This window comes from Choloepus didactylus, chromosome 1 (assembly GCF_015220235.1).
Source record: "Choloepus didactylus isolate mChoDid1 chromosome 1, mChoDid1.pri, whole genome shotgun sequence".
NCBI classification, from domain to species: Eukaryota; Metazoa; Chordata; class Mammalia; order Pilosa; family Megalonychidae; genus Choloepus; species Choloepus didactylus.
The window spans coordinates 123,475,309-123,485,792 of record NC_051307.1 but is presented as its reverse complement, the minus strand read 5'-3'; the positions used below and the strand labels follow the sequence as shown (position 1 = coordinate 123,485,792).

General features: G+C 37.9%; 1 pseudogene; it reads right to left on the bottom strand.

The window, feature by feature from the left end:
- Positions 1–6,247: 6,247 nt before the first annotated feature.
- Positions 6,248–6,640, bottom strand: LOC119527245 (annotated as a pseudogene).
- Between the last annotated feature and the right edge of the window lie 3,844 nt (positions 6,641–10,484).

The window sequence follows — 10,484 nt, the reverse complement described above, 5'->3', positions numbered from 1 at the left end:
ACGGGCTGCGCATGCGCCCCCCTGACCGCGGGCGCAGGGGCGGGGTCTACACAGCCCGGGCCCCCTGAGTCACGTGGGGTCTTCACTTTCCAATCCCCCCTTCCCAGCTCAGGCCTAGCTCACTCTGGTTAGTGACTGGGTTTCCCTAATTTAGATACCAGCTTCTCTTCGAGCTTTCTCTTGTCCCCGGTCTTCTTCCTTTTGGAGGAAGGGTCTGTAACCAAGGTATGGAAACTTCTGCTTAGACTGTTAAATTACAAATTCGAAGAACATATAAAATACACCAACGTCTCTTTCAGCTGCGAAGAGTGCAGTCCAGGAGAAGTGAATGCTGAGGTTTGAGAGAAAAAGAAAGTGCCTTGGTAACTGCAAGGCTGGTTACTCGGGGCGCATTGGAGTTTAGGTCCCTGAATCAGCAAGTAAGGTGCCAGTAAGGTGATGCTGGAGAAGTCACAGACACGTGATCAGTGGCCATCTCCCAGCCATCCCCTCCTCTCTTACCCACCATCCCCTCGTGTTCTATTGTGTGCCAGTGTTTCAGTCTGTTCCCATTCCACAACCAGGGCAAGATATTAGGTCAAATGAAAAGACCCCACCACACCTTAAACCTGGAAGCCAGGAATAAGCAGTCCCAGATGCCTATCAGGGCAGGGAACTCTCAGTGGCAGGGCTTCCCCAAACACACACTCCACCCCCAGGGTGGGAGAATACTCTACACTTTAATAGCCCAGGGTTTCTCTTCTCCCAGGCAAAGTGGGGCTGCAAAGCTGCATCCACTGATCTTCACCTCACTAGTTGCCCACCCCCCCCACCACAAGAGGGTCCACGATGTGATCTCTTTCCCTGATCTTTCTACTCTCTGAGCCATGAAATTGCTTCATTTACTGAAGGTTGCTGATGTGCCTGAGCCTGTGTTCCCACCAACAGATGGACTTACCCTGTAGCAACTCGCTGCATAAGTGGGTGGTGAAAGAATCGCCCTGATTACCTAGAACATTCATGCCTTCTACATTAATTTACTGAGTGCTTAAGTAGAGACAGCAAACTTGAATATTACAGGGACCAAGCAGGAAAGGTCATCAGTTTGCCACGTGTGGTTTACTCTATGCCATCTACTCCAAGGTAGGATAAGGTAAACATAAAGATGAGTAAAACAAGTCCTTGTTTTCCAAGAAGTCCTAACCTGGAGCCTGAAGTGGGTTTAATAGAGAGAGGATTATAGGCAATATAATAAATGTTCTGGAACAGATCTATTAAGTACTTTGGAAACCTTAAGTTCAAGGAATAATAAATCTTTACCACCCTTCACAGAAAATAGCATACTGACCATAAACGATGTCTTTCTTATTTTTGCATTTCTTAAGAGGATAGACTCATATTAATTTCAAGAACTGAGAAATGAAAGATTGATATCCATCTTAAAGTAATGTGGTCTGAGGAAAAGTCTACTTAACTCTTAGAAATCCCATTTACAGAATCTGCCTAGGGAAGGGAAAAGAACACTTCCTTCGTAAGCTTAAATTATCCCTTTATCTCCTTTCCCTATCTGTTAACATTGTTTTCTTTACTTATTTTCCTAATAATGTCCTTCTTACTACACCTGAGAAAACTCACTCAGCAAGTGCCATTTGAAAAGTCCCTGTAGATGCTTAAAATTATTACTACTCATCCTTTCGTTTCTAACTTGCTCATATAATGTCATTCCATTCTCAAGAATAATCTGTCCATTATATTGCTGAAACTAATTTTTTAAGTTTAAAATAACTCTTATTTGTGTCTTGTAGATGATAAGATTTCTTGAGTTTTTATTCATACATACACTTTCACAAATATAAACTCTCCTTTCTTTGGATATTCAAACTAAATTACAATTCAAACTGAAATCTAAATTATGATAAGACTTCACATCTTTTTCTAGTCTTAAAAAAAGGCTAATTATAGCCTCAGTCTTCAAGTAGATCTGAAACTCTCAAGATACATTCTTTTGTTTTGTTTTTAGCTTTTTATTGTAGTAACATATAGATACCTCAAAATTTCCCATTTTAACCACTTTCAAGTATGCAAGTTAGTTGTAATCATTAAATTCACAACATTGTGTTTCCATCACCAATAGTCATGTCCCCAACTTTTTCATCATCTCAAGCAGAAACTCTGTGCTTATTAAGTAATAACTCCCTCTTCCCTCCTTCCCACCCCTGGCCTCTAATAACCTATAATCTACTATCTGTCTCTAGAAATTTGCTTTTTTGTAGGTATTACATATAAGCAAGATCATAAAATGAGTTTGGACTCCAACCTCGCACCATATATAAAAATTAATTCTAAATGGATCAAAGACCTAAACATAAAAGCTAAAACCATAAAACTTCTAGAAAAAACATAGGGCAACCTTCATAACCTTGGATTTGGTAGTGATTTCTTAGCTATGACACCAAAAGCACTTAAACAAAAGAAAAAAATTGATAAAATGGACTTCATTAAATAAAAACTTTTCTACATCAAAGAACCCTACTAAGAAAGTGAAAAGACAGTCTTCAGAATGGGGAGAAAGAATTGCTAACCATATATCTGATAAGGGTTTAATAAGGAAAATGCAAATTAAAACCTCAATGAGATACCACTTCATACCCTCTAGGATGGCTATTATTAAAGAAACAGAAAATAATAAGTATTGATTAGGATGCAGAGTAATTGGAACCTTTATATGTTGCTGGAGGCATTGTAAAATAGTGCAGCCACTGTAGAAATCAGTTTGGCAATTCCTCAGAAAGTTGAAAATAGAACTACCACGTGACCTGGCAATCCCACTTTTCGGTATACACCCGAAAGAACTGAAAGCAGGGACTCAAAGAAATACTTGTATACAAATGTTTATGGAAGCATTATTCGCAATAATCAAAAGGTGGAAACAACCCAAGTGTACATCAACTAATGAGTGGATAAACAAAGTGTGGTATATCCATACAATGGAATATTATTTACTCATAAAAAGGAATAAAGTTCTGATGCATGCTACAACATGGATGATGAACCTTGAAGACATCATATTGGGTGAAACAAGCCAGACACAAAAAGACATATGTGGTATGAAATTGTTTTGTTTAGAAAAACAAAAATGAAGAAAGCACAGTCTTAGACCTAAAGAAGGAAAATGCATAATGCAAAGGAGTGTTCAGAATAAATAAGCCAAAATTGTTCCTTTTCATCCCCCTTTCCCTTGAACATCTAAGACCTATGTCTATATCGTCACCTTATGCAGATTGGCTATAAAGTCAGACTATATAAGCTGTTATATAATTCAGACCAGTATTGCTTTTTGGGATACTCAGTATTTATTACAACAATAGTTAATATTACTATGGTTCTTAATGAAGTGCAAAGGATTTCCACGAACACATTTTATATTCATAACAGTCCTATAATATAGTTCTCGTCATATCCATTTAGCACAGAAGCACGCTGAAGCTCAAGATTATTAAGTGCCTGAGGTCCCTGCATCATTTGGCAAGCCATTGTGGGAAACTCTAGAGGAGACAAAGTACAATGAGGACGACTCTGAAGAAACTTATAATCTCTTATTTGGTCAAACAAAGGAAAGTATTTTACCTCTGTCATTTCCTAAGGTGGGGATTTATGGGGCATACTAGCAGTTTGGACTTGTTTCTAAAGTTTTCAGAAACCACTTGGGGATGTCATATTATCCTATTTGATTTTAGAAAAATCCCTCTAGCTTTGTGAAGAATGGATTGGAGGAGACAGAGAAAGTACTTGGGAAACTGGATTAATTCTTAGGAAAATGGTACGGCTACAGGAATGGAAGAGAGGGCTAGATTAAAATTTATTTCCTTAATTGCATTAGTCACATTTCAAGTGCTCAAATGTGGCTAGTGGCTATTATATTGGATAGTGCAGATAGAAAACATTTCCATTACAGAAAGTTCCGCTGGAAGCACCAGACTGACATGCTAGATCAGAGGTTGGCAAACTATAGCCCACAGGCCTAATCCAGCCTGCCACTTGTTTTTGTATAGCCAGCAAGCTAAGAATGTTTTTTCACATTTTCTAATGGTTGCAAAAAATCAAAAGAGGAATAATATTGCATGATGTGAAAATTATGTGAAATTCACATTTGTGTCCATAAATAAAGTTCTGTTGGAACACAGCCACACTCATTCACTTATGCATTATTTATGGCTGCTTTTATGCTACAAGGGCAGAGTTGATAATTGCTATCTATAACTATAATGGTCCAGGAGCCTAAAATATTTATCATGTGGTCCTTTACAGAAAATTTGCCAACCCCTTCTCTAGAACAACAAGCGCTGGGCCCTTTCAGACTAGGTTATCACCACACACACTGTCACACACACACAGTCCCACACTCTAACCAGACCATGAGCCCTGTCATAGGATCCTATGTGGTGAAACAAAAAGTCCTGACTTGAATCCTGGGTCCACTACTTTACAAAATGAGCCATCTTGGGCAAGTGATTAGCTGTTTCAAGTCTTAATTTTATAATATGAAAAGAAGAGGACAAAATACCTTACAAGATTGTTGTAAAGTCTAAAAAATCCAAAGTTTCGTGAAAGTTCCCTTTTCTTTTTTTTTTTTAATGTTTTATCCAGGATCTTCCTTTATCCAGATTTGCTTAATAAATATTATTCAGTATGCCTAAAACTCAATAGATTTTAAATACTTGTTAAGAGAATGAGTACTTGAATATTTGGACGGAGAAGGCATAAAATTTCAGTACTTCTTGTAAATTGGAATGCTTTTTCTTTTCCTTGAAAGTAACATGCTAAGATTTACTTTTACTAAAACCAAAAAATATTGAAACTGAAAATAGTCTCCAGTCTGGCCACCTCTCACCTATTCCTTTTTTTCTTTTTTTTTTTTTTTTTTGGTTTATGCAATTGTATTGAAGAAAAATAAATCAATTACTAGCAGAGCTATTAGGTGATCACTCTTTCATTGATAATTTGCATCATTTATTCAGCGCTATATTAAACAGTGTATTGGAAAATAGATTAACTAATAGCTCCAAGCTTCCTAAAAATTTAAATGAGAATTACAAAATGTTTGAGACTCTATTTTGGAATACAAAGGGTATTTGACTTCTGTGCCGGTTTGAGTGTATTGTGTACCCCAAATGCCATTATCTTTGTGGTCTTGTGTGGGGCAGACGTTTTGGTGATGGTTGGATTTGCTTGGAATGTGCCCCACCCAGCTGTGGGCAATGATTCTGATGAGATGTTCCCATGGAGGCATGGCCCCACCCATTCAGGGTGGGCCTTGATCGGTGGAGCTATATAAATGAGCTGACTCAAAGAGAGGGAACCGAGGGAGTGCAGCTGGGAGTGATGTTTTGAAGAGGAGCAAGCTTGCTAGAGAGGAACGTCCTGGGAGAAAGCCATTTTGAGGCCGGAGCTTTGGAGCAGACGCCGGCTGCCTTCCCAGCTAACAGAGGTTTTCCGGACGCCATTGGCCATCCTCTGGTGAAGGTACCCGACTGCTGATGTGTTGCCTTGGACACTTTGTGGCCTTAAGACTGTAACTGTGTAGTGAAATAAACCCCTGTTTTATAAAAGCCAGTCCATCGCTGGTGTTTTGCATTCTGCAGCATTAGCAAACTAGGACAACTTCCAATTTCCATTCTCTGTAGAACAAGAACAGGTCATTCCTTTATTGACATGCATAAAATACATCACATTTTCTGTTCCACTGATGCTATAAATTCAACACCAATTCTCCAGCCACATCAGTTATGAGCATAAAGTATATCGTGTAACCTCAAATTTCTAACAGTGGAAGACTTAAACAAGAATAGATGCTGCTATAGAGTAATGCTGCTTCCTTTGATGTGACAACTGAACATCCAACTCACTCCCCTTCAGATGACTTCTTCATGTTAGAGCGGTAAGGAATGGTTTTAGTCTCATAACCAAGTTAGAGTGAAGACATTGGCTACATAATACTCATGCTCAATTTTCTGAAAAATTCTGAATCTTGGGCAGTTGTTCTCTTGTAACTACTTTACAGTTTCTAAAAGCAGTTATCGTCCAAAGCTGGAAGAACTTAAGTCCTCACACATGAGCATGTGAATGAAGGGCGGGAGGTAAACAGAAAATAAAATTAAAAAAGATGAAGTCTAATAGGGGAGCAGCCAGATAAGAAAATCAAAAAAAGTAACAGTAATTTAAAGTTTATTCCAGCTATAATGCAGGTTATTCTGGCTTTAAGGTAGCATCACATAGCATACTTCTGACTCCATTCCTGGGATGTTCTGTTGTACTTATCTCTTTCTGTTTTATGGATCCATGCAATCTCTGGCACTAGGGGGTTATCTGGGTTCAAAACACATAGTGAACAAATGGATAAAAGAACTTTAGAAATAGTTAAAGCAGGATCTTAGAATATCGAGACAAATGCTACCATTACTGTTAATATTTGGATGATGAATTCTTGTTGTAAATGCAACCTTAGGTGGTTTGAACACCGCCTTGATATGGGCTGTCATCAGGTCCCATAATTGTGGTTTGCCAGTGAAACATATCATCCCCAACTGGACCTGCAGAACATTGGGCTGGGGTGGTCACGGGCCAAATCTCTAAGTTCCTTATTAATCCGTTTCAGCACCATAGTCTGGGCTTTTCGCCTGGCTTCGTGCTAACTCAGCGTGTGCTCAAAGGTCCAGACAAAACTCCTGATTATCAGGATGGCAGGGAAGGACTTTATCTTTGTCTCTGCCAACCACAGGCGCAGAGGGGCCGGGTCCTCCTTCCCGCCTGGCAGCTGGTGCCTTCCCGGCCCTACTGGGCTCAGGCACACGCATGACACAGCCACTCTCACCTACTCTTGAAACAATAAGAATGTTAATTATATGCTTATTCACTCTTATCTACCCTTGTATACCTGTGGGCAGCACTGTACATAGTCTCTATCTCCCCAGGTGCTGAAGAGTGGAAACTCAGAACATTAAAGCTGGAAAAGTCCTTAGACTTCTTGTGACTCACACAGAAGAAAGAAAGTCCAAGAAAGGAGTCCATGGCAAGAGCAGAATTTCACCCTTGATCCCCTATCCACACAGGCCAAAAGTTTTGTTGAGGACCACAAGTCCTTCCTACAAGTGTATAGGTGCTCAACAAACACTTGAAATGCTGTTTACTTTCATTTCCTCTCTGCTTTTATGCTTAGTGTTTGCTTAGCTTTGTGGCAGCCTAGAGTAGTTAAAACAAAGCTTTAGAATCAGACAAACTGAGATTTGAATCCTGCTTCTGCCATTCTCCATGTGACCTCTTGCAAAACTGTTGGCTCCACCTTCAAAGTATAACTTCTTTTCTGGCCACACCACCATGAGTATGCATGAAATCATCAAAATACAAATAAAATCTGACACTTCTCATGACCTCTCAGCCAAGCCACTGTCACCTCTCTCCTGGACCACTATGATAGTTTCCAAACTGGTGACCCCACTTCTCTTCTTGCTCCTCTGTAATCAATATTCCACCCAGCAGCCGGAGTAAGCTGTAAATCAGATGATGTCACTCCCCTGCTCAAATCCTCCAGTGGCTCCCTATCATGCTTAGCATAAAACCCTCAACTTTTCATTACAGCCTACAAGGCCCTGTGTGATCTTCCCTTTGCTCACTCTGCTCCAGCCACACTGGCCTCCTGGCTTTTTCTCCTTTGCACTTGCTACTTCCCCAGCCAGGAACATCCTTCACACAGATCTGGCAGCTCACTTCTTCACTTCAGGCCTCTGCTTAAACATGTCCTCAAACGCACTCCCAGATTAGAAGCTCCACATTTTATCCGCTCTTGAATTCCTGGTTCTTAAAATAGTAAGTGCCCAATACATATGCATTGAATGAATGGAGTTACTTAACTTCTCTTATCCCCAGTTTGCTAACCTGGACAATGAGGATAATGTTTACCACAAAGTTAATATAGAAATTAAATTTCAAATGAGATAATGTGTATAAACAATGTGGCATAAATGCTCAATAAATGTGGCATTATATATAATTCTTCACGTTTTTGTTATTTTGTCACATGTTATTGTGCTTCAGGTAAGGGAAAATAATCCTCCTAGTCTATTCTATTTCCAAAGGTTGTACTTTTTTAAAACTATGAGGCAGTCCCTAGTTAATTAGCATGATACATTTTTTAACTTGCATATGCTATATTTTAAAAATTTGCTTTGGAGAATAGACTTTTACCTGTATGTTCCTAATGTATTAAAACAAAGTTTCATATCAAATCTTATTCACAATGTGCTTTTTATGATAGATAAGTACCCCATTATTACATAAAATGTAATGTAATAAACAAGAGACAGAATGAAATACACAATAGGGAAAAAGGCAAGTTAAGGAACACAGGTAAAAAGTTGGGGAAAAAGTTATGTGGTAAAGTATACGAAGATACAGAATTTTTAAAATATCCATCTTTAGTATTTTCTGAATATAAAATTGTGAAAAAAAATTTAATGGGGAAGAAATACATATGAAATAGAAAGGAAAAGTCCAATATAGTCCACTCTTCCCATCCTCATGCACAGAAAATAAACATTATTAACAGTTTATTGTATATGAGTCAAGATTTTCTATGTACTAATATACATATAAGTATATATACGTATACATTAATCAAAAATGATATTGAACTACTCATACTCTTCTGCAACTATTTTCACTTAGTGGTATATCTTTCCAACGTCATTGTGCATGGCTTCTTTTCAGTTCCAAAATTTGCTTTCCTTTAAGCCTTTCCACACACATTCTTCCCCATACTTTACAAAGCTAGTTTCTTGTTTTCCTTCATTTCTTGGTTTAAATGTCATTTTCTTTCCCTGACCCACCAGTTTAAAGAGCACTCCCACCCACTCCTGTCATTCTCTATCACTGCACCATATTAATTTCCTTCAGAGCAGGTGCACAGTTTGTAGTTGTGTGTTTGTTTGTTTACTGGTTTTATTGCCTATTTTCCTCTCTGCACTGTAAATGTCACAAGAACAAGGACCAAATCCATTTTGTTTATTACCATATATTCAATATCCTGCACAGCCCTGAGCATAGAGTAAATTTTTAATAAAGTAGTGTTGAAAGAATAAGTAAACCTGTAAATAAAGCGATGGAAAAGTGTATTTGACGTTTTGCTTCTCGTGCATGGTAGATAAAACATTGCTTTCATTTCGTTTCAGTTCTTTATTCTTAGTCAAGAAACATCTATACTTGTTCTAGCTGAATTTTTATATAATGAAGATTCATTCACTGATAATATTTTTCGTATGAGTGATATAAGCCACTCTTGCTATATGGTATTTTAAATACATTACACACTTCTGCCAAGCATAGTATGCTATTCATTGATTTCAGGACAGATTTCTGGTATGACAATTTAATATATATAGCTTTTTCAAGTAATCTGCATAATATTAACATAATTATTTTTGGAAAATGCTTGCATTACTTAGTTGAAGTAATTTCATGGAGATAAATTTAGACACCAAAAAGCTGATAATTTTCTCTTAACCAATGCTCTACAATTTGATCTATAATCAATTTTTTTCTGTCTCAATATAGCATACCCAGAAGCAATCTACTCTGTTTTTTAAAGGAGTTTTATTGAGATATATACGATACAATCCCTCCAAAGTGTACCATCAACAGAATTGAATGTACTCACAGAGTTGTGCATTCATCACCGTAGTCAATTTTAGAACATTTTCATTACTCCAAAAATAAAACCCCAGTCACCTCTCAATCTCTCTACTTCGCCAGCCCTGCATAATCACAATTCTAATTCTATCTCTATAGATTTATTTATATTTACTTGTTAAACAAATGGAATAATACAATATGTAGTACTTTGTGTCTGGTTTCTTTATTTAGCCTAATGGGTTTTTTTTTTAATTATCATTTTTTTAATTAGAGAAGTTATACGTTTATATAAAAGCGAAGCAAAAATTACATTCCCATATACCCCCCTATTGTTGACACTTTGCATTGGTGTGGTACCTTTGTTACAAGTGAATGAATATTAAAATTGTTAACTTTAGTCCATAGTTTGCATTAGGTGTATTTTTGCTGTAAACCACCTGTTCCGGTTTGTATAGATTATGTCCCCCAGAAAAAGCCATGTTCTCTGATGCAGTCTTGTGGGAGCAGATGTATTAGTGTTGATTAGATTGGAATTCTTTGATTGAGTGTTTCCATGGAGATGTGACTCAATCAAATGTGAACAAAATGTTTGATTGGATGATTTCCATGGAGAGGTTACCCTGCCCATTCAGGATGGGTGTTAATTGGATCATTGGAGTTGTATAAAGGAATTCACAGACAGAAGGACCTCAGAGCAACTGAGTGACATTTTGAAGAGCAGCTGCAGCTGAGAGAGGACAAAACGCCCCAAGAGCAACATTTTGGAGAATGCCATTTTGAAATACAACCTGGGAAGAAGCAGATGCCAAACACCTGCCTTG